Source organism: Panthera leo, chromosome A2 (assembly GCF_018350215.1).
Source record: "Panthera leo isolate Ple1 chromosome A2, P.leo_Ple1_pat1.1, whole genome shotgun sequence".
NCBI classification, from domain to species: Eukaryota; Metazoa; Chordata; class Mammalia; order Carnivora; family Felidae; genus Panthera; species Panthera leo.
The window spans coordinates 45,154,611-45,180,540 of record NC_056680.1 but is presented as its reverse complement, the minus strand read 5'-3'; positions in this window follow the sequence as shown (position 1 = coordinate 45,180,540).

Below are 25,930 nucleotides of genomic sequence, written 5' to 3'. Positions count from 1 at the left end.
GATATGACCAGGTATTTATTCTCCTTTGGGTCCCCAGCACTTCTAGAAGCTATGGAGTTACTAGAATTTTTTTGAGGTTTTTTTATCTATTTTTGAAAATCTGTCATTACTCTTTTCATATATTCTTTCTGCCCTCATGTTTTCTTCTAATAAAATTCTAAAGATACATGTTGCATCTTACTGTATTACCTCTATATTTTACACTCTTTTCTATGTATTTATCCTTTATCTGTGTTCTATCTAGGCATTTTCTTGTAACCTATCTTCTAGTTTACTAACCCTTATTATCCTGTGTCTAATCTGTGAAACCACGCTTTGAGTTTTTAATTTCATTATTTTTTACTTGAAGAACTTTTATTTGACTCTATTATACATTTTAGTTCTAAGCATATTTTTCGTTTTTTCAGTGTTTATAAACAAGTCTTTTTCCCTGGTATGCCTAGTTATTTTAGAATAAATGTTGAAGATTGCATATGAAAATGACAAAAGTGCTTTGAGGTTTTGAGTGATGTTATATTAATTCAGAGAGGAAATAAGAAAGGGCCACAGGAAAAATACCAAAGCCAGAGAACTTTGAGTAAAATATCTTGCTAAAAATGATGACAAATGTGTGATTAAAATAATCTCTTAAGATAGAAAGATTTAAGTGGTGTCTGATAGATTTCCTTAAGATCCTTAGAAAAAACGATCTTTGCAAACCCTTTTGTTAAACAGTAGGGCTCCCAGGGGTACCTGGGTGGCTCAGTCAGTTGAATGTCTGACTCTTGGTTTCAGCAATTAAAAACAACAACAACAACAACAACAACAACAACAACAACAACAACAACAATAGGGGTCCTAAGAAAATTTATGGTGTTATCCCATGGCATTTCCACAGGGAGCCATGGATAGAGAAAGACATTTATTTCAAAGAGATTAGTGAGTGTGGTTTTTGTTAAATGGAATGGTTTATAAATGTATACACAGAAAAGACATCATGCTTCTAAAGGCATTGTATCAGCTGGTGTTGAAAAGGACAGAGATGCCACAAAATAAATAGCAGAATGTACAGGGAGAATGATACTCAAGTATAAACACAAGCCATTTCTTTTTAAAAAAAATTTTTTTTCAACGTTTTTTATTTTTTATTTTTGGGACAGAGAGAGACAGAGCATGAACGGGGGAGGGGCAGAGAGAGAGGGAGACACAGAAGCGGAAACAGGCTCCAGGCTCCGAGCCATCAGCCCAGAGCCTGATGCGGGGCTTGAACTCACGGACCGCGAGATCGTGACCTGGCTGAAGTCGGACGCTTAACCGACTGCGCCACCCAGGCACCCCTAAACACAAGCCATTTCTTATAGAAAGGGAAAGATTTCTAGAAAGGTGAACCAAGAATCCAGAAGGAGAGTGAAGATCCCTGGAAAATAGTTGAGCCTAATTCAAGAAACAGGAAACATGTGCCTGGTTGAATTTCAAAATTGCTATGGACCACAGACTCCTTCTACCTCCTATTTTCCCTCTTTTTAAATAGGAGTACTTGTAATTGTTATCCTATGCCTGTCCCCAATTATATGTTATATCAGAAGGGAAGAAAAGACAGATAATATGTATGTCCTAGGTTTTCAAGTCAAAAATAGCCATACTCAAGGAATCGTATCCAAGAACCCATACTCTAGTCCTGACTCACAGGACAAAATCCTGGACTTGAAGTTGAGATCACAATAAGAGGAGACTTTAGGAGTATAGGTAAAGAGACAAGTATGTAAGTGGGAGGAATGTAAATAATTTATCTCAGAGGGAAGTCTATTTTTATTTTAAATAGTCACAGATTCTTTGATAATCCTACCATTGAATGGTAGGCTCTGTGTCCCCTCCTCATGAGTCTGGGAAGGTCTCTGACTACTTCAAAAGATTTTGCCAGAAGTGACACTATGTGATCTCTGTGGATAATGCCAGAAAAGACTTTGCTGTTCCCACCTGGTTCTGTTGGGAGAACATTCACTGTGGCAGAAACTAGCTGCCATGCAAATCTGACTACTCTGATGACACTATACTGGTAAAGTCCATAGAGGACTTCTGCTTAAGAGCCCCAGCTAAGCTCCCAGCTAGCAGTCACCCTCAACTGTTGGCTATGTAGGTGAGCAGTACTGAATGTTCTGTACACTTGATTTTTCAAATAAGTATAGTCTCACCTGATTCCAGTAATGCAAGAAACTCTAATTGAGAATATCCTATTTGAGCCCTTCCTCTATTTCTGATCCACAAAACATCAAAATAAAAATTTAAGCCACTGTATTTTGTGATAATTTGTTACGCACACCATCACTAGGTGTGGCGCCCAGAAATCTGCATCTTAATAAGTACATATAAATGATCCTTCTGCACATAAAAGTGTAAAATTTTTACCAATGGTTATCATGTGCACTGGCTCAAGTTTACTTCCCTTTTCCTCCACACCCTAATGGAGGTGGTCAGTGAACAAAGACATTACCCCAACCTCACCTCTGGAGGTGAAACACAAACCACCTAAAACTGGCTGAGGAATGAACTCATGACTAATGGAGAATGTGACTGTAGACATGCCACACTTCTTTGATTTAATGTTCTGGGAAGAGATGGTTTCCTCTCACAGATTGGATCCCCTGCTGTTATCTTAAAACTTCTAGAGCGTAAAAAACTGACTTTATTTCTTTTCACTCCTGCTGCTTCCTTCAGCCAATGAGAGGGCAGGAAGCAAGATTTGTATCATTCATTATCCACAAGCACTGCTGTGCCTGTCTCTGAGGAAAAGGCATTCATGAATGCAAGTTGGCATTAACATGGTCTCCCAGAGAATAAGAACTTAAGTTACATTAGCATTTGTATGCACAAAACTCAATATTTTTCTAATGTTTTATGATTATATGTTGGCTATTTACAATCATGAATTGTGTGTTAGAATACTTCGTTAGTTCTTTTTAATGAACTAGCCCACCTGGTACCTTTCAGCCCCAATCATTGCTCCTATTTGTTTTCTGCCAGTCATTGGAGATAATAGGGAAACTCAAGAAAAAGAAAGTGTATGTGAAATAAAGAGGGACCAAATGCAGGTGGTAATAAGATTTGAGTTACACACCTGGGCTCATTCATCTGCTTCCTTCTGAAGTTTTTTGAGAGCAGGTTGGGGGGCAGGGGCAGTGGTTGGTGGAGCTGAAATATTAAACGTAGTGCTTCTTTTCTAAATCTCTTCTCTAATTCTCTGAACAAGTGATGATTTTCCTGAATGACAGGGGAGGAAACAGGAGGGTAGGGAACTGTGGATGCTAACAATATCTCCTAGCTTCAATCTAATGTCCTCGTAGTGAGTAATTTGCTACATTTAACTTTCCATCTGTAGAAACTTGAGTATGTATGTATCTACCAAGCTACTTAAGGGCTCAGCAAACAATTTAGGTTCTTTTAATAGCACTGATCATTTAGTTTAACATTTAGTTTAACAACTCAGGTGTGGTTGAATTTGGTTTTTGTTTTGTTTTGTTTTGTTTTGTTTTGTTTTTTATTTTCCTTTTTTTTTCCTGCCCCAAATTTAGATTTGTCATAATTATACAGAGAGAAAGGACATGACGTTGGATATAGAAAGAAACAAATATGTTTGTGCAGAAATAAGCTTTTTAATCAGTCCTATGTTCAGGAATAACCCTTCACTATCTGCCTTATTTGACCTTGAGAATCCTTAAACATAATTTTATGAGTCAAAAGATTTCTTTAAAACTCTTTCTCATGTTTACATTTAAAACTTAGGATAGATCAGAATCAAAGGTTGAGGAAACCATGCTAAGTTTAGAATTTCTTTTTAAAAATGTCTTGTTTTTCATTGTTTTTAAATATATAAATTACATATAATATTTAAAAGATATATAAATAATTGAATATGTCCAACATAGTCAAAATATCAAGTCAAGAAATAGGTGACTTTGGGGTATCTGGGTGGCTCAGTCAGTTGACCATCCAACTCTTGATTTCAGCTCAGGTCATGATCCTGGGATTGAGCCCCATGCCTGGCTCCACACTATGCATGAAGTCTCTTTAAAGATCCTCTTTCTCCCTCTCCCTCCCCCTCCCCCTCTCCCACTCCTTCCCTCCCACTCCTTCTCTCCCACTCCTTCTCTCCCACTCCCTCTGCCCTTCTCCCCTGCTCATGTTTTCTCTCTTTAAAATAAAATAAAATAAATGACTTTGAAAATTAATTATTAACCAATAAAGAGAAGAGAATTAAAACTTTTGGCATTTTCCCTCCTTTCCATAACTTGCATTTTCTTACTAATAAATATGTTTGTCCAGGATTTTCCAGATCACAGAGTTACCTAGTGGGCTCCAAACAACACACAAATCTGCCCATTTGTATGAAGTTATTAAAAAAAATTTGCTTTCTTCCCATTGAGATTTTTGATCTGCACCTGTAATTATCTATTTGAATCCTGCACAAAAATAGAGAAAATGAAATAGTAATTATGTTTTGGATAGACTAATTAAAAGTAGAAGATAGGTCCGCATATACAGAAAGCATGTAATATATGAAGAATAACCCTAAAGTTATAGAAAAAAGGAAATTGGATCAATGATAAATAGAAACCCCACCTGTTTCCACACTAGTGGTACAGGTAGTATGCCCTAGGTGGAAGACCACTTGACTGGGAGTCAGGATGCCTGAATCTATCCAGGTCTGACTGAGTGACCTTGGACAAAGTACTTCAATCCCCTGAACCTTGGAGTCTTTAATATGAAACTACCAATTTCAACAACATAATTTCTTCAATAGATTATTGTAATACTGATCCTGAAACATGAAAGTTTAACTGTATAATTAGTTTGAGGACATTTTGTAAATAGTTATAGAAAGCCAAATAACAAGTCCCACTTGGATATCCAGATTGAAGCCAGCTGAAACAGAGACCCTAAGGATCTGACTAGACAATGATTATAATCGGTAGTTATTTTCTGTTTATCTCTTGATTAGTGTTGGATGGATGTATAAGCCAAGTTCACCGCCAACATAAGGTTAGGGACATATGGCAAGGAAGTTGTTGTTGGGGATGCTATAGTTATATATCTCATTCGTCTATACAGTAAAACTGCATATATTTAGACTCTCAAAAATTTAGAACATTAGATAATAAGTATATAGGATGTTATCCATACTTGATATCTAACAAAAACCCCACTGTAGGAATGAATAGTGTAAGAAAATACATTTATAAAAGGTAATATTTACATAAAGGAACTGATTTTTATATACTTTAAAACCATCTATTTGCTTAGCCATAATGATAAATCTTTCTTAATCATAATTTCACTCAATTTGTTCAAACAGAATGGAAGGTCTATTGGGCCAGGACCATGATCATTTAATTGGAACATTCTTGGCACCTAGCAAAACACTTGACCTAAAAATGTATTGTATGTATTGAGAAGGATTAATTTTGCATTTCTTAACATTACAGTTTAAATTTATTAAAACACTAATAAACTGTAAAATTAGAATTGCATACAGTATATAAATGAAAAAATGAAAATTCTCCCCCCATCTTTATCCATGTTTCATGGAAAATAGGACTGTTAGCACTTCTTAGTGTAATTAAATGCAAATACGAGTACACACACACACACACACACACACACACACACAGATGTACATCTATATATACCCTTATCAAAAATGGAATTAATCTGTTTGTACTTGGCTCTCACATCTTAGAGAACTCTAAGAATATATATGGATCCACCCTGTCTTTTGTGATGGCTACAGAGAATTCCATTGCATCAATATACTTTATTTAAATATTTTTGATTCATTAATTCTTTTAAATAACAGAAAACTGAAAACAACATTGTGCTAAACACAGTTGCATATTTTATCCTGTAGACGTGAGGATAAATGTCTAGCAATGAATTTTTTTCAGTCAAAAGGATAGGAATTTAAAAATTGTTTTAGTGTTAAATTGCTCTCCAGAAAAGTTTCACCAATTTGTGTTATCTGAGAATGCCTGTTTGTTTTCAGCTTCACCAACTCTTGGCTTTATCAAACTTTAAAATATTTTTAGTCTGATATTTAAAAGAAATATCTCACAAAAATTTGTGAAGTTTTTGTAAAATTTAAGTGAACTTTCCCTGTAGATACCTGGGGTTGGAGTGGGGTTAGAGAGGTTCACTTCATGTCATTGTTACCTGAGTGAATTACCTTTTGGGGAATCAACCCTATTGCCCTGATCTTTGATCACACTACCCTAAACCCTGTAAAGCTGTCAAAAATCTGATCTGTACTGCTTAGGTTTGGCACAAACTCTCAGAACGAATGGTATCAGTGTTCTGCTCATCTCCTGGGATTTCTGCCTTCGTTTAGAATTAGGCCTGATAATTCATTAATTTCTTGTCAGCTCATTTCACAAATATTCTTAAAATAGTAATTTAAAATATTTTAATATTTGAATTGTTAGGGAAAAAAGTTGATCCAAATACCTAACTGATCAAATTAGCAAAAAGAGAACATATCTTCTATGAGTATTGATCTTCATATTATATTATCCTTTTTTTTGCTATATACTTATTTTGTGTAATTTCCTCTGATCTAGCTTCCAGATCTCAAGTTTTCTCCCCGCTTTTTACCTCACTGCCACTAGCTCAGCTGCCTATCATTTGCACATTCTTTTCTTCTGGCACTACCTCTGCTTCTCTTCCACCTTCCTGATTTGAGATAATTTTGCTTTGCTTGCTAATTTTCCTAATAGCCTTTCCTATTGTTTAAATTTCCCTTAAACATTAAAACATGCTTATTTTATACTATTAGTTTTCATCTATAAGATCCTTGGTCATCTAAAAAAAATCTGTTGTTTCTGCTAAAGAAAAAATAATATTGTGTTATCTTTTATTTTTTAAATTATGAGTGACTTCATCATATTTTTATGTGATCATATTTTTATTAATTCATTGGACATTTCTATTCTTTTTCTGTGACATTCTTCTTTAATATCCCATTTATTCATTGGGCTCTTTGCCCTTATTGATTTGTAAGAATTCTTCACTGAAAGGGAGTTGGTCCTTTGTCCTGCCAGGCTGCCATTGGTCTTTTTCATTTATTTTAATTTTTTGCCACAAGAATGTAAATTTTTTAGAAGTTAATGTGTCAAATGTTTTCCCCTTGAATTTAATTCATTAGTCAGCAAATGCTTTTTCAAAGTGTCAACTGTGTGTAAGGTACTGCTTTTAGGTGTTTATGATACCTCAATGAACAACAAAGACAAATATCCCTGCCCTCATGGAGCTTATCTTCAAATATGTACAACAAATGCCTGTAAATAAGTTCTATGGTATAGTAAAGACAAGTGCTATGGGAGCAGGAAATGTAGAGCAAGGTAATGGGAATTAGGGGTGTGGGATGGACATCATGGTAAAGGCAGATCAGAGTATTAAATAAGGAGGTCAGGATAGTCATTGAACAAGTTATACTTGAGCTGAAGTCTGAAGGATGTGAGAGAACTGACCATGTGGACATTTAGAGGGTTTTAGTCTATTCACAGGAAAGGCCTGAGAATAGGACCCAAGGCTGCCCAGCAGGTCCCAGGAATACTAAGCAGGGGGTTTTACTGGAGCTGAGTTATCTAGGAGAAGATGGTTAGGAAATAGGGTCACACAGGTAAAGGGCTTGGGAGAGGCCACAAAAGGCCGAGTAAACCTGTGTATGATTGTATTCTGGGTGAAATCAAGAGCTGTTAATAGAAATTATATTTTAGTAGCATCCATCAGAAGTGGAAGCAAATATAGGGAGACTATGGTAGAAGCTGGATATAGTTAAGAGGCTATTTTAATCACTTACATAATGACTTGAAATATGGTGGTAGCACAGAATCCAATGGATTCTGGAATATAGTTTGAAGATAGAGCTAATTTGATTTCTTGATCAATTAATTATGGGGTATGAGAGAAAGAAAAAAAAGTCAAGCAAGATTCCATGGTTTTTGGCCTGAACAAGAAGCAAGATGGACTTAAAATCAACCAACATGGTGAAGGATGTGGGTAGAATGGGTTTGGGTGTAGGCTCAGGAGTTCAGTTTTAGACACAGTGAATTTTAGTCATCTGTTAGCCCTATCATTAGGGGAGATCCCATATATACTGGTAGACTGATGAGTCTAAAGATGAGGAGACTAATATGGGCTGGTGAAGTACATTTTGTAATAGTTAGGTTGCTGGATGATGTCACTCAGAAAGTGAATGTAGACAAATATAAGACAAGAACTGGAATCTGGTTAGTCCAGCATGAGGAAATTAAGGAACAGTTGAAGAAGTATCTCAGGAGACTAAGAAAAAGCAACTAGCAAGGTAGGATGAAAACCAAAATCAGGTGGTGGCCTGTAAGCAAAGTGAGAAATGTGTGTCTGAAAGGAGTTATCAGCTGTGTCAAATGCTGGTAAAGAATATGATAAAGACTGAGAGTTGTTCAGTGAATTTGGCAACGTGAAGGTCACTGGTTACCTTGAGAGAAGTTCAAATGGAATGTTGAGGGCAAAAGCCTGATTGGAATGGGTTGAAGAAAACATAAGAGGAGAAGGAATGGAAATAGCAAATATAAACAATTATTTCTAGGGATTTTGCTGCAGTGAAGGCATAAGGAAATAGCTCTCTTGGCAGAGGAAATGGGGCTGAGATAGTTCTCTTTTTTTTTTAAGATGGGAAAAAATAATGGCATTTGTAGATGCTAATGGAAGATACCTAGTGGAGAGAGAAAAAAAATCTATGATGTGAGAAAGAGGGAAGAGAAAATCACTGAAGTCATCCTTGAATAGACAAGGGGAGAAGATTTGACATTGAATAAGATCATGGGCCTTTCATTTGAGTTTGGAAGGCAGAGGCTTGAAGGTGGTTACTGTTGTTTTGGAAACCCGGAAGTTCTCATGTGATGACTTCACTTTTCTGAGGAAGTAGGGAAAGATCTTCAGCTCTGAGTGAAACTGCTAGAGGAAGTGCAGAGTGTTTGAGGAAAAAAAAAAAAAGGTCTGAAATGAAGCTCCAGTACAGGGGGGAAGCACATGCACCAGAGAACAGGAGCCCTAAAAATGGTGGCCTAAAACCACACAAAGCCTGGGAGATACGGGGATATCATTTAAAGATCTCAGGAGACCTAAAGAAAAGCACAATCCAATGGAAGGGGTGAAGAGTGTCAGCTAACAAGCTTTTTGGAGGAATACAGCCTCATCACAACTTGAGAATTTAATATTGGATGACTTGAATCTCAGAGATGTTGGCTGCAGACCAACTCATTTAGAGAGGGCATGAACTTAGGTTTTCTTTTGGCCTAAACTTTTTTGCACTGGGCTTCATTTTTTTTTTTCTTACTATCCTAAGAAAACTTGCTTTGGTCTCTGCAGCTCAAGATCTCCCAAATCTCTGGTCAATATTCATCTTCAACCAGCTGAAATAATGTTCCCTAAATTTCTTAGTTAGGCTATCTCAAAAGTATTGGGATTGACACATTGCTTCCCTAATAGAAAACTGTGTTTCAATTCTGTGGAAATGTAAAATTTAATGTAGAGATGATGAAGTAAATATATTCTAAAGTAGTAATGTTTCTGTTTTAAGGACTCACTTGGAAGAATCTGGCCTATTAGAGTCATAAACTTTCCTTGCAATAAAATGTTCAGTTGGGTCATCCATTGATCTGGAATTTTGATCATCAGAAATTATAGTGAGATCATTTGGACCATTGGTAATAGCATATGATTTTACACACTTAAAAATTTAATTTATATTTATAGGATTTAGTTAAGAACTCATGATGATTTCATCTGGTAATAAGACTTTGAAGATTCTAAAAATGTACTTCAATATATCAAACTTATAAATGCAGCTCAAAATGTTATGAAGTTTAAGCTTGTAAGCAAAAGCTTTATTAAAATGAATTTAATAGGTAACAGGATTATTTTAGGTTGATCTTAAAAGTTTCAGGAAAAACTATGTTTTACATCATTTTTAAAATCAAAGGACTCATGATTCAGTTATTCTGGAAATCATATTTACTCTGAAGGCCATCTTAAAATTCACATTGACATTTTTATTTATGTCTTAGGAGTTTTTCCCCCTAATATCTTTTTGGTTCCTTGAAATTTATTTTGAAATAAAGTCAAGGAGACATGCACTTTGTTTTTCCACTTGTTTAATCAAAGACCACACCCATCTTTTCACACCTGATTTGAAATGCCACTTTAATCATGAGCTAAATTCCTGGATATGAGTATCTATTTATTGACTCTCTTTTACTGTTGTTGTTCAGTTTGTTCCTTCCATACTACATAACTATTTTAATTATCCCATTCTATAATGTTGTACTTTCTTGTAGGACAAAGCCTTATTGTTTATTTTACAGAAATTTTCTGGATATTGTCACATGTTTATTTTACAGATGATCTTTAGTATCACTTTATTGAGATAAAGTATATAAGTGGTAAAAATTTGATTGGGAAATATTAAATTTATAATTTATTAAACACGCACTTAAATCAGAATGTGAATTGAAATGTATCAATCAACTTTTTGATATTTAGTGAGATGATCATATATTTTTTTCCTCTTTTGGCCTGTTAATACAATGAAATATACCATTAAATTTCTTTAGGTTGAACTAACCTTACATTCCTGAAATAAAACTGCTTGACTGAGAATCATCATTCTTCAAATTTAATGTTGAATCCTACTTGCTACTAATTTGAGATTTTTGCATCCTTGATGGTTTTCTAAATTGTATCTATCATTATGGGTCTGTTAAACTTAACCTATCTATCTCTCTTGGCATTAATTTTGTATATTACATTTTACTGGAAAATCATTCATTTTAACCAAATATTAATTTTTTTTTGCTTAGAAGTAATACATGTAATTCTCTCTCATTGCACTATATGTTAAGCCATTTCTATAACTGATACTTTCTCTCATTTTAAAACTTCTGTGTTCCCAATGGTTTATTTCATTATTACTCCTTAGCTGATCATTGCTATTGGTTTAGTTTAAAAAATCATTCTTGGATATTTTAGAAACTCTGCTCTTTTTGAGTTGTCTTCCTCTTTAGTTTCTTCTTTATATTAAAAAAATTGTTTATAGCTCCTTTACTTTTACTTTAACTAGGTTTAGTTTTTACTACTTTTCCTGAGTTCTTTAATGCTGGAAACTTGAGGTTTTTATTTCTTTTTATCTAATAATATATCTGTCTCTAATTTTCTTCCAAGCATAGCCTTATTTGTATTCATAGGCTTTGTCTTCTTTATTGTCATTAATTTCTACATAGCCTTTGATTTTATTTCTATTTCCCCATTGAATCAAGAGTTAAGTGAGAATTTTTTGGATTTGTTAAGTGGTTGTTTGGTAATATTTTACTCTAAATAAGAGACCAATAATTAAACCTTTACTGATTTATGAACCTTGGTCCTAATTAATGAATATTATAGTACGCACAAAAACTTGTAAATTAGTAGCCCAGATTTTATGTCTACATAATACCAACATGATTGTGATTTTTTTAAAAAAAAAAAAAACTTAGAAGTGAAATATTTTCTTCACCTGTGCAGCATACCCTGAGTTAAAACCCATTCATATAAATTGGCTGCTCTTCTTCAGAATTTAATTTAATTTTTCAGTGTAAATACAGTTTACAGTTCTACAGCAGTTGAAGGATAAAAACACCTATCATTGGTCACAGGGCAATTATGGAGATTGCACTTAGCAACTGAACTACTGTTTCAGAGAGACCATACTTGACATTTGACTTTATCCTTCCAGAGTCCTCAACAGAGTAGAAATCTAATGTGACAGCCCGAATCCTGTTCATTTCTAATTTTTAGCACCACTACCAATTCTTTTCATTTAATGTTTGAAATGCTACCTCCCAGACTTGTATGTAAAAATATCAAAACTTGGAAGAAAGAAAAGTAAATTCCCATTTTTGTACCATCCAGAGGTAATAATTTTAGCATTTTAAAGATTTAATGAATAACACCTGCATAATATTTCCAACAAAGAGGGAAAAAAAATCTCTTAAATCTTTTTCTCTTTATAGTTTTCAAATCCAGTTACCTTGCTCCTCCTGGATGCTCCTAGTCACCATCTTCTCAGCTAGAAAAATAAATTATTGTCAATGTTTCCATGCCTCTGGGACTTTATTCTATGGGCACATGGTAAAAAGCAAAACTTCCCTTTCTGATTAGTAGCTGCATCCTTTGTGCCAACTTCACTGAGCCTTTAGAAGAAAGAGTTCTGAGGACACAGAAGCAGGAAGATCAGAAAGCATGAAAGGACTAAAATATTTTCTCTGACATTCTATCTCCTGAAATAATGGTCATTTTGGCATTTTTATCTAAGCTTCTTCTGACATTACTAAAATAGGTTACAAAAATTAGAAACATGTTTTAGTAACTAAGGCTCTTGAACAATGTTCCAGCACAGCCAGAGAGATATATTTGGAAATATTCCACAGTGGCCAAGTGTTCCAAAAGCAGTAGGCCACTTCTCAGAAGTCAGGGTCAAATCACAGGAAAAATGCTCTATACCAAGGTGAATCCTAATAAGACTTCATCTCCTGTGTCCAAACTACTATCATCTGCTTAATACATTTAGCCATAAATTTTGATCAGTTCAGGTTGGCCACAAGTAGAGGAAAAAACTCTGCTTAACTGGGCTTGAAATTGATCAACAATAGAATGAAACAATAAGGCAGTTTGCAAAAGTAAGTTTAGTTAGTATTGAGTAAAGTTGTTTTCATTAGCAGATGCAGTTATAGATGATTTTTGGAAGGCCAGACAATTAAATAGGTAAAACCCTTTTGCATATCTAACTCCATATGTTGAAAGAGGGCAGAACCTTCTCAAGAGGAGAGTGGCAATGATGATGGTAATAACCCTGTGTATGACACTATAGCTTATTATATCTGTGCTTTTACTATGTGCTGGTATCATGCTAGGTTTTTCATCTTAAATATCTCATTTAGTTGCACAGTCCTGTGTATATTCTGCCTGAGGTCCAAAGGTGTTACCATATAATTGAATATCACACAGTGGCAATGTGTGAAATATTGAATAGATAACACAGATCAGTATTCTTCAAAATATAGATTAGAGCAAAGGCACAGTGCCTTCAACATTGCATCTCCCATATGGTGTTAACACATTTGCATTCCTGCCACACTGTCTTTGTCAGACTGTGTTAATCTCAGTCCTTTAAGAAACATGTACCATGATACAATTAGACATGCAAGATATTTCCCAGGGTAAAAATCTATGAGGGAAATGGGAAGGGAGACTAGAAAAGACAGAAGGTCATGATTCAGGTCAGACTTTTGTGAAAGACAAAGGGAAGAAAATTTGGATGGTAGTTTGGCAAGGCCAATGCATCCCTCCCTCCTATAAGAGGAGCTCTCTGCATCTCCCAGGAATGGGGCTGCCTTTGTGTCCCTGCCATTCTCTGCCAGAGAACTACCTGATAGAGGCATGGCCTGGATGCACACATGGTGAGGGATCTCAGAGCCCAGCAGCTAGGATCTTCCATCATTTGTGCTACCTATTTACTCCTAGTCAAGAGACATGTTTTCATGGTGAATATAGAGACCAAATGTAGAGATCAGCTTCAGTTTGGTATTTACCATAGACTGAGAGATAGCACAGTTCATTCATGCAGGCATTCACTCATTCTCTCATTTGTTCAACAAACATTTGTGTATGTCTGTAGAGGCAATGATAATAGGAGAGTCAAACATAAATAATGGTACAATGTAAAATTATACTGTGATAAGTGCTAGGAAGAAGTTTCATAGATATAACCATACATAGAGAGAAATCTAGCCTAGACACAGAATTGGGAAAGGCTTCTCTGAGGAAAAAACATTTAAGCTGAGGGCTAAAAGATGAGTAGGCATTAAGTGAAGGAGGAACAAGCAGAGGCCAGAGGGAACAAAGTTCTTGTGGCAAGAAAAAGAAAGACAAACATGAAATGTGTGGCTGACCTTGAGTCCAGTCTTGAACAAATTTAGTCAGAGGCATCTTTGAGACATTCATTCAAGAAGAAATGTAGAGTAGAATCTAGTTATTAGAAGAGCATGGAGACCGTAGATAAAGATTTTCAAGTCATCTGAACATTGGTGGTAACTAAAGATGATAGGATAAAACATAAAAGTTGAATCAGTTTATATATATCTATATAGATATATATAGATATAGACCTATATAGATATCTATATAGATATATATAGATATATAGACTTATATAGATATCTATATAGATATATAGATACATCTTTGTTTTTCAACTCTCTGTTGTAAAACCAAAGCCTCTTGTCCTGTCTTTGGATGGAAGTCTCCAAACTTTCCAACTATTTTCAATTTTTTAGGCAAAAAATAATACAGAATTATTTTTAAGCTCCTCTTCTGGAGCTCAAGCCATCAGATACCTCTTCACAGATATTTCATGAATATTTTATGGTAAAGAAATACTTTATAATTTTTAAATAGTACTTTATCACTTTACTTTTCTATTTATACCATGTAATTTATAATAACCTTTTGGAGTTTTTTTCTATATCAGAAAAAAAATGTGTGATTCACAATGTGAATGAAGAGCAGCCCAATGAGAAATACTGTATTTAAGAAGTTGGTGGCAATTTCATCTTGGAGCCTTGGTTCTCTCAAAGTTTGGTTTTGTTTTGAAATTTCCTATGTTAAGTTCACACATGGAATCTCATTCTTGTAGGTAAATAAAATGTGAATGACTACTACTTGTACTTTGATCACTTATCTACATCTAGGAATTTCATAATGAAAGCCACTGTCACTGTTTTAATGTATTAAGGGACAGTTAAGTGTAGATGGATGCATAGTCATTTCCTGAGTGTAGAGGAGCCTGGGGTAAGTTGATTCGTGATTTAATGATTTTCATCAGGATGAAATAAGCTTTTGATCTTTGGATTTGATCAACTTCTCTCTGCAGCTGCGCCCCAACCAGCAATTACTTCCTCCCTGGGCTCTTTGCCCAGGCAAATGGGGTTCATCCTTGTTTCATGTCTCACTGACTTCCCTGATAATAGACATAGTAACTGCTTGAGCTATTGCCTGCCTCTGAACTGCATAGCTTTGAAAACTTGAGAAAAGGGTTTTTCTCCTATTACATTTTTTCCTCATCACAATAAAATGATTCCTGTAATAATACACTTTAGGGGCCAGTTAATTTTCTTACCATCAAAACTTAAAAGCAAACTTTTGAGAATGATTCTTTATAATGGGATAAAACCTACCGCAATAGTTTTATTTAAAAAGAAAAATTCAAGATCATCATGGTGAGGATAACACTCACACCTGCTTATTTGCCTCTTCCTTACTGAGATTATTCCAGTAGGTATGTTATATGTGGTTGGCATCAAACATTTTTTCCAGCTGCCAAGCATGTTTTGCTTAAGGCAGAAACCAAAAGAATTTTCCTACTCTTATTCCTTCCATGATTTCTTCTTATTTACTGCTCAGCAATTAAGAGCATCATTTCTATTTTACAGTGTACCATTTTGTCCTTCTGTGATTGTTTCAGTGCAATTTTGAATGAAATAGAGCCTATAACCCAGCATTTTTCATGTGTATGCAGTGGTTCCTGATTTCAAATGGAACATATTGAATAGATTTAGCTTTGCTGATGGAAAACTTAATAAGACACATGCGCTATTTATCTTCTCTACCCATGTTTGCTAAAGCCCATCTATATTCTGAATAGTATAATTTCCCTACCTTCCTCATTAAAAAGATAGCAAAATTAAAGTGGTAACTACGCAATCACAACAGATATATTTGGTGCCAGTTTAATTTTTTTTTTCCTGCCAGCATAAATCTTATGTGTAGTTAGTAAAATGATTCTCTTTACCAAATCTTATTAGTTATCTGGTAAAATGACTCTCTCTGCTCTCCTTATCTCTATATAGTTAGCAGATTAAGGACTGGGATCTTTAATATCAGAAAATTAAAACTGCCTTTGATTGTCATATTGATGGACCGTCTGTGATTTCCGGTGTTTCCCATCTTTTTAAGACCCGCAAAGTGAGTGGTCTCACAACTCACCTGCATAGTAGGGAATCTTCATAGAGAAGTTGTATTTGAGGCTCCAATTTCATATATTGGTGAGACTTGGAAGGAGACTGTGAGACACCTGGATATATCATGTGTCGGGACTACCGGTGTTTTAAATATATGCAAGGTTAGTTGTCACCAACTCAAACAAAATGGTCATTTTAATATCCCAACAGGCCAGTGGTAAAATACAACTGGAGGACTAAGGAAACGTTTCATAGATACAAAGCTAAACCTCTGATCAATAAATACTTGATTATGCCTGATACATTTTATCTGGCAAAGGGCCAACTTGTGAATATTTTATTAAATAATAAAAGGTCTGATGAGTGTCATTTTGTTTGGAGGTCTTATTAAGGACATAAAGATTGAAATTTCAGATTCAAGTACTCCATCATTTTAATATAAAATTTCTCAAGTTACATACACACACACACACATACATGTAAAAGTACATACATCATAAGTATGCAGCTCAATGAATATTTACAAAGTGAACATATCCAAAGAAGCTCTGCTCTCCTTAGGTCCCCTTAAAGTCACTGTTCCCAGCCATAATGTTAACTCTGTCTGTACTTCTAACAGTTGATTTACTTGACAAGGGGAGGAGGCATAGAAAAAAATTTGAAACGTTGTATTGAATTATAAGTATATGAAAGTACACAAATTATAAGTATATGCCTTGTACTTTCACAAACTGAAAACACCTACAAATCCAGGTCAGGAAATAGAGTGTTACCACCATTCCAGAAGACTTTTGTGCCCCTAGCAACTATAGTTCCTCATTGAGGGTAACCACTGTCCCTGACCTCTACTAGTCTGGCTTAGTGATGCCTATTTTTGAACTTCACATGAACTGAATCACATGGTATGCGCTCTTGTGTTTGACTTACACTTCTGAGATTAATCCATATTGTTGCACTTTTTTAGATAATCATTGGTTTATTCTGATTCCACAATGTGTCTATACCCCAATTTATGACCTGTTTACTGTTGGTGGGCATTTGGGTGATTATAAATAGTGAAAACTCAATTTCTAATTTTTCTCTAAAGTCAGTATGAGTTTTACTCTATTATGTAATAACAGAGGAGAAAAAATATTTTCTTGCCCTTAAAGCGCTCCTGTCAAACTGAAAGCTGTTGTTTATCCTCTATACAGTATCTGATCCCTTGCTCCCCGCCTATAAGAACGTCTGCAATTCTGATTTTAGGGTTTGAGAGGAGTTAAATATATTTCTCTGGATATTTAATTGATGAATTATCAAAGGACTATAACATTTTTGAGTAATTATAACTTATATGTTGAATTAGTTACATTTAGTAGAATTAATCAGGAAACATCTTGAACTTCTCAATTATTATCTTCAGTAATTGGGTCTTTCTTCCCCACTCTCAGACCCCATGATTTTCTCTCATAGAGATATTAAAAATTCTGATCCAGTCTAAACCAAAACTTTAATCTTTCAATGAAACCTTCTCCCCTCCCCCCAACACCCAGAGCAAAGCTGGATGGCATGTTACTTTGTTTCTCAACTCTCTTTTTCTAGGCCCTCATCTTCAAAGATTGGTTTAATAAAGTATTTGGAAAGGAGAAAGGAGAAGGCAAAGAGGGAAAGAAGGATGAAAGGAAAATAAGTAAATATCTATCTACTCAGCTAATTGTGTCTATAGTTTTCTCTCACCTGTCAAATTCTGTCTTGGAAGTCACCCAACTTCAGGCTCTTTGTGGGATTCCTGAGTGTGTTCTTTGGAGATCCCAAAGGGGACTTGTGAACCAACTGATTCTCCATTTGACCTTTAAAATACCCCCTCCAGTAGTATACCCACAGTTTTTATCCTCTGAGGTCCCTACACTTGGACCGGAAGCTATTAATTTTTTTTTTCAGCACAGTTGAGTTCACTTGGTTCTCAAGAATTCACTTTGTTTGCCCCCCAAACTGTGGAATATACTTGCTGACTCCTCTTCCTTCTACCAGATATAATGGACAGGTCTAGTCGCTGAGTAAGTTGTCCTTCTCACAGATGCTTCAAATAATAAGGAAAATGCTTTAGGTACTAAGGAGGGTAAAGTTAGCCAGTAACTACCTCCATTCTGTCTCCCCTTACATGAATTTATTTCAAAAAACCCCTTCCAATAGTCTCTAGCCACCCCCTCCCTTTTTTTTCAGCTCAGATGGGGAGGTAGTCACTAGACTGATTTTGCTATCTTTTGTTTATTTCTCACAGAGTATTATCAAACATTTCTCTTTAGGATGTATGCTTATTATCCATTGATCTACGTTTTGAAGACTTATCAAAATTTGTACAGAAAAAGACGTAGGTGACATCTTGTTATCTAAAAGCAGAGACTCTCTTAAATTAATACTCATGGAACATCTACATGGCCTGGAGTCACCTCAAATACTTTTGGAAAATAAGATTGGTCTAGCTATCTGGTTAGAGAGGTAAAAAATTCTTTATTCCCAACACTGTTCTAGGCCATATGGCAAATACAAAACTTTTGAGCTTTCCAGGGGCTCCTGATCAAGCTAAAAGGCAAGATTTGCATTCTTAAAACTATTAGCTCATCATGATTGTGCTCTGTAAAAGGGAGCATGCGATGCTAACAGATAAACCATTATCCAGAAGTTAAGTTGAACCCAGGGGAGCATTACCATCTTGCCTTCTCATTACTGAGGAGCTGCCGCTTTGTACCATGAGTATTGTTTCAAGTGGCCAGAACAGCTGACTGGGAACCATCCCCCATCAGGGCAACACTGTTTCCTGTATTGAAACATCAGGAAGCAAATGATCAACATACCAGGAGAACTGCAATATTGAGTTCACAGAGGAGAACCTTCCTGTTTTTCTGATTTAACCTATACCATTTGGGATTGTTCCTTTTGATCATTCATCTGCCGTACCTCAAACTTATTCACCAAATAATCTATAATAGCAAAAATGTACAAAGAATTGATTATCCCTCACAGTTCTGGTAGCTTAGCTTATAGTAGGCTAGCATAAATTTGAAATGTCTTTGATAGTATCTATTTTATTTTAAAAAGTCATAAACTTTAAATTCTTTCTACAATGTATTTTGAATTGCTTTAATTAAAAAAATGACTTAAATTGTTTGCCATGAAATAAGATTGTAGCTTTGCATGTTATACCCACAGATACATTCCCACATAAGGATTTTGCTTATTCTAGATCAAGAAGACAAATACTTTTTTCTTGGGATAAGGATAAATTTCTAAGCTGCTTTTAAATCTAATACACTGTATGAGAGTTATGAACTTCTTTGCTTTTAAAAGTTAGCAAAGGCACCTCAGTCCATATATTGTGCCCAGAACAATTTAATAACAAGACATGTAAAAATGAATATCTGGTGAAGAATAGTACCATAATATCATCTGACATTAAGTTTTTTTTTCACCTATATTGAGATACAAGTGATTAATGGGAATGTAAGGTATTTAAAGTGTACATTTGATACACGTGTAAATTGAAAAGGATTCTCCCATCTAGTTAATTAACACATCCATCACCTCACATATTTATCTTTTTAGGTGTATGTGAGAACATGTAAGTCCCTCTTAGCAGATTCCAAGTCTTCAATACAGTGTTATCAATTACAGTCACCATCTTACACATTAGATTCTCAGACTTTCTTAATAGTTGAATGTTTGTACCAAACTGTCCCTATTCACCCCACCAGCTCCTGACAACCATTTTCCCACTCTCTCTTTCTATGAGTTTGACTTTTTTTTTAATTCCATTTATAAGTGATACCATGCAGTCTTTGTCTTTCTCTAACTTATTTCACTTAGGGTAGTACCTTCAAGTTTCATCCATGTTGGCACAAATGGCATGATTACATTATGTCTCATGGCTGAATAATATTCTATTGTGGGAGAGTGCTGTACATAACACAACTTTATCTGTTGGTTCTTTGACAGACACTTTGGTTCTTTCTTTATCTTGGCTATTGTGAATAATGCTGCAGTCAACATGGGAATGCAAATATCTCTTTTATCTCCTGGTTTTATTTTCTTTGAGACAAATAGGTAAAGATATTAGATATATATTATCAGGTTAATTCTTGCTTAGTCCTTTAAGTTTGAAGTATTCCCTCTTCTTCCATTTTTTGCAACAGTTTGAGAAGGATTGTTATTAGTTTTTCTTTAAATGTTTGGTACAACACCAGTGAGGCAATGTGGGCCTAGACTTTTGTTTTGGGGGAAGTTTTTGATTACTGATAGAATCTTCTTACACGTGAATGACCTGTTCATATTTTCTATTTCTGCATGATTCCACCTTGGTACTTTGTATGTTTATAGTAGTTATCGTAGTCCCATATGATCTTTTGTATTTATGTAGTGACATGTAATATCAGTGGCAATACCTCCTCTTTCTTCCTTCATTTCTAATTTTATTTGACTTATCTAGTTTAGCTAACAGTTTGTCTATTTCATTTACCTTTTTAAGAAATTAGCTCTTAGTTTTATTGATTTGTCTCTTGTGGATTTTTTTTTTTTTTGAGAGAGAGAGAGCATACAAGTAGGGAGAGGGGCAGAGGAAGAGAGAGAGAGAGAACCTCAAGCAGGCTCCATGAACAGTGGGAAGCCCAACAAAGGGCTTGATCCCATGACCCTGGGATCACAACCAGAGCTCAAATCAAGGGTGAAATGCTCATCCAACTGAGCCATCCTGGTGCCCCTCTGCTCCCTTTTTAATTTCTATGTCATGTATTTCTCCTCTGATTTTTGTCATTTCTTTCCACCTACCAACTTTGGTTTGTTCTTTTTTTAGTTCCTGGAAGTATGTAGTTGTTTATTTGAAATCTTCCTTTTTACTTTTTCTTTTTTTTTAAGTTTTTATTTAAATTCTAGTTAGTTAAGATACCAGTGTAATATTAGTTTCAGGTGTACAATAGAGTGACTCAACATTTCCATACATCACCCACTGCTCATCACAGGTTTACTCTTTAGTTCCCATCACCTATTTTACCCAGCCCTCTGACCATCCTCCCCTCTGGTAACCATCAGTTTGTTTTCTGTTTCTTGGTTTCCCATTCTTGCTTTTGTTTTTTTTCCCCCTTTGCTTGTTTGTTTTGTTTTTTAAATTCCACATATGGGTGAAATCATATGGTATTTTTCTTTCTTTGACTTATTTCACTTACACAATATTCTCTAGCTCCATTCATGTTGTTGCAAATGGCAAGATTTCATTCTTTTTTATTACTGAGTAATATCCCTTGTGTGTGTGTGTGTGTATATATATATATATATACACACACACACACACACACACACACACACACACACACTACATCTTGTTTATCCTTTCATTAGTCAATGGACACTTGGGCTAAACAGTATGGAGCCTCCTCAAAAAATTAAAACTAGAACTACCCTATTATCCAGCAATTGCACTACTGGGTATTTACCCAAAGAATATAAAAATATTAATTCAGAAGGACACATGCACCCTAAAATTTACAGCAGCATTATCTATAATAGCCAAATTATGGAAGCAGCCCTTTTTCTGAGTATAGGCATTTTGGGCTGTAAATTTTCCTCTTAGAACTGCTTTTTCTTTATCCCATAAATTTTGGTATGTTGTATTTCTGTTTTCAATTGTTCCAAGATATTTTTTAATTTCTCTTTTGATTTATATTTTGACCTATTGGTTGTTCAGTGGTATATTGTGTAATCTCCATATTTTTGTGAATGTTCCAGGTTTATTCTTATAATTGATTTTTAGTTTCATACCTTGCAGACAGAAAAGATGAAAGATGCCTGATGTGATTTCAATCTTCTTAGGTTTATTAAGGCTTGTTTTGCATTCTAACAAGATCTGTCCTGGAGAATGTTCCATGGGCATTTGGGAAGAATCTGTATTCTGCTGCTTTTGGATGGAATGTTCTATAGATATTTATAAGTCCATCTCATCTAATGTGTCACTTAAGGCTGATAGTTCTTTATTGATTTTCTACCTGGATCATTATTTCTTGTTGAAGCTGTGGCAATAAAGTTCCCTATATTATTGTATTGTTGTTTACTTTTTTCAGATCTGTCAATATTTACTTTATATAGATAGGTTCTAAATAATATGTAAATAATATTTACACATTATTTCTTCTTGCTGGATTGACCTCTTTACCATTACATAATGACGCTCTTTGTTTTTTTTTTCTTCTGTTTTTGAGAGAGAGAGACAGAAAGAGAGAGAATTCCAAGCAGACTCCATGCTGTCAGTGCAGAGTCTGATGCAGGCTTGAGACCACGAACTGTGAAATTATGACCTGAGCCAAAATCCAGAGTCAGATGCTTAACCGACTGAACCACCCAGGCATCCCCCTCTTTGTCTTTAAATACAGTCTTTATCTTAAAGCCTATTTGTCTGATAAAGTTATAGCTACCTCTGTTCTATTTTGGTTTTCATTTGCATAGAATTTCTTTTTCCATCCCTTCACTTGTAGTCTGCATGTGTTTCGCAAAGCTGACATGAGTTTTTGTAGCCAGCATTAGTTGGGTCCTGATGTTTTTAACCATTCAGTCACTTTTTGCCTTTTGATTAGTGAGTTTAGTCCATTTACGTTTAAAATAATTATTGATAGGTATGGACTTACTATTGCCATTCTGTTCATTGTTTTTTGACTGTTGGATAGTTCCTTTCTTCTCTCTTTGTCTCTTCCTTTTTGTTTTGATGATTTTCTGTAGTAGTATACTATTTAGATCGCTTTCTTTTTATCTTTTGTGCATCTACTATATACTGAGAGTCTTATAGGGATTCCCTTGTGCTTCTTTTTTCTTCTTCTTTTTTTCTTATTACTTTTACTTTTAAGATTCTGCCCTTGGCCATAACTTCTGACATATTAATTATGTGTCTCAGTGTGGGTCTCTTTGGAGTCATCTTATTCGGAATCCTCTCTGTGTTGGCTTCTATGCATTAGATAAAACAGCCACTTCTCTCAGTCTTGACAGAGTGTTCTTATGTAAGATATGAACCTTATCTATCAACCCAACTTGAGTTCTTGGTTGTCTCTCAAACCTTTGTGAATTTTCAAGCCACTCTCTATGTTATTAGTGGTTCCTACTAGTGACATTATGCTAAAATCTGTCTTTGACCCAAAGGTTCGCATTCAGAATCTAGGTATAGACTGGTTGGAAGCTGGATCCTTCCAGCTTCAGGGTATATACTGACAGCGTTAGTTTGCATAGATCAGCTGACATTTACTAACATTTTTAAATGTATTTAATGGTGAGATATATATATTGAAAATGCATAAAAATACTTAATGAATTAATATTAATAAATACATAAAGGAAAAACTCATATAAGTGTGACTTACATCAAGAAATGAAACATTCATTCTTTGCAAGGGGACTTGGCCTGAAGTTGTGGCAAATGAACAGCTGCAGTTGCCAGTGTTGTGTCTTCTGCTTCATGATGTTTCCCATTGCCAAAAATGCTCTAAGCTTTCTCTGAGTTCAGAGCATTCAGCAAACAATGGCAAGACAGTGCCACTATAAACAGATAACTTGTTTCCATGACAAATAGGGTAATGCTGTATTATATCATGAAATTTAGAACAGAATGGGAGCTGTCCCATGTTGGAAGGAGTGGATAAATCAGTAATCATACCAGCTGGTGTGATATTGAATTATTTCAAAACCTACTCATAATTGATGCCAAATGAAAGCACTGTGCACCCATTAAAATATGGCATGACTGAAGAATTAAAATACATTTAAAACCTTCAAAAAAAAAAACCAGAAATGGAATATTGCCACCACTCCAGAAGCCCTTTACTTTCCCTTATTACTCTCCCCAAAGATAATCACTATCCTGATGTTTATTGTAATTATCTTAATAGTTTTACCATGTAATACGGCATCAACTAAACAGTGTAGATTTGGTATACCTGTTTCTGAACTTTATGTAAATGGAATCCTATATAATATTCTTGTCTGGCTTCTTTTGAACATATCTATGAGATTCATTCAGCTGTTTGTCCTGGGACCTGTACTTTTTTTCCCCTGTATATTCATTGTAGACCTATATCACCCTATATTTATCTATTCTACTGTTAATGGACTGTACAAAAGAATTACAAAATATACTGCCGTGAATAGCCTTGTCTCTGTCATTTATTACACATATGCATGTATTTCTGTTGAGTATATGTTTAGAAGTGTAATTGCTGGGTCTATAGACATGGATATGTTGAACGTCAGTAGGTATCACCAAACTATTTCCAGAGTGGTAGTGCCGATTTATATTTCCACCAGTGGTATGTAAGAATTTCTCTTGCTACACGTCAATTGGTATTCTTTTTAATTTTAGTCACTCTGATAAATTGTGTAATAGTAGCTCACTGTGGTTTTTATTATTAATGAGGCTGAGTAGCATTTTATATGTTCAAGGTCATTTGGATATCCTCTTTTGTCAATTTCTTCTTCAAGTGTCTTGCATAGTTTTTAAATCAAGTTGTCTATTGCTGTGTGACTGAGCATCATTTTGTATTTTGTTTATTAGTCCTTTTTCAGTTATGTATTTAAAAAATATCCTCTACCACTCTGGTAGTCCTCTTCTATAAAATCATGAAGATAGTGATCTGAATTAACTTCTAACTACTCTGCAGAGTAATGGGGAAAGATGATATTTTTCAATAGTAGTGCTCGGATACCTGGTTACAAGGTGGAATAAAAAGAACTCTTGACCTTTCCATACCATACACACAGAGAGAATACAAGTATAGTGGATTGCTAATATAAATTGAAAGGTAAGGGGCGCCTGGGTGGCTCAGTCAGTTAAGCGGCGGACTTCGGCTCAGGTCATGATCTCACGGTCCGTGAGTTCAAGCCCCGCGTCAGGCTCTGTGCTGACAGCTCAGAGCCGGGAGCCTGTTTCAGATTCTGTGTCTCCCTCTCTCTGACCCTCCCCCGTTCATGCTCTGTCTCTCTCTGTCTCAAAAATAGATAAACATTAAAAAAAATTAAAAAAAAATAAATTGAAAGGTAAAACAATAAAGATTTTAGAAGATAATTTAGATGACTATCTTTATGACTTCACAGAAGGGCACTATTTTTTTAAAGTAAGGACAGAAAGGGTACTAACCAAAAAGAAAATATTGGTGAATTATACTACATTAAAATTAAGAAATTAACTTCCTCAGAAGACACTAATTCCCTTTTTAATTGGGTTTAATCTGTTAAGACTTTCCACTGAGTTCTTCAGCACTTCAGTTTTTTCATTCTAGAATTCTATTTAGTTCTTTTGAGATTAACTCTGTCAATTATATAATATTTAATTATCTGTCAGTATAGTTTATCTTATAGCTCATTGCAATAATAAGCGTAATTTTTAAAGTATAGCTCTAATATCTGAAGATGCTCTGGATTGCTTTCTGTTTTCTTCTTTGCTTTTTCCCCTGGTTAAGCTCTTTCATGCCATTTGATTTCCTTGTATGTCTTGTTATCTGTGCTTGTGTGCAATCCATTGTTTCTAATAATTAAAACAAGAATTTGTGACCTATAGTGATATTATCTTCCTCCATAGAAGATTTTTGTTTGTTTCTGCTACTTGTGGTGGGGCTCTATTAATCTGGGATTACTTTAATTTATTTTCAAAAGTGGTTATTTTTCTAGATTACCCATTTATCTCCTAGCTGAGACCAGCCTATGTGAAAAGAGCTTTTCTTCCAATTTAGTCTTCCTCCTACAATACAGACATCCAGGGCTTCAACACAAATTTCAGGGAATTTATCCTGAGTCCCTCCTTAGCAAGCCTGGACTTTGGTCCTTCCATATAACCTTTTAGAAGTAATGCTCAGACTCTTCGTTTCCTC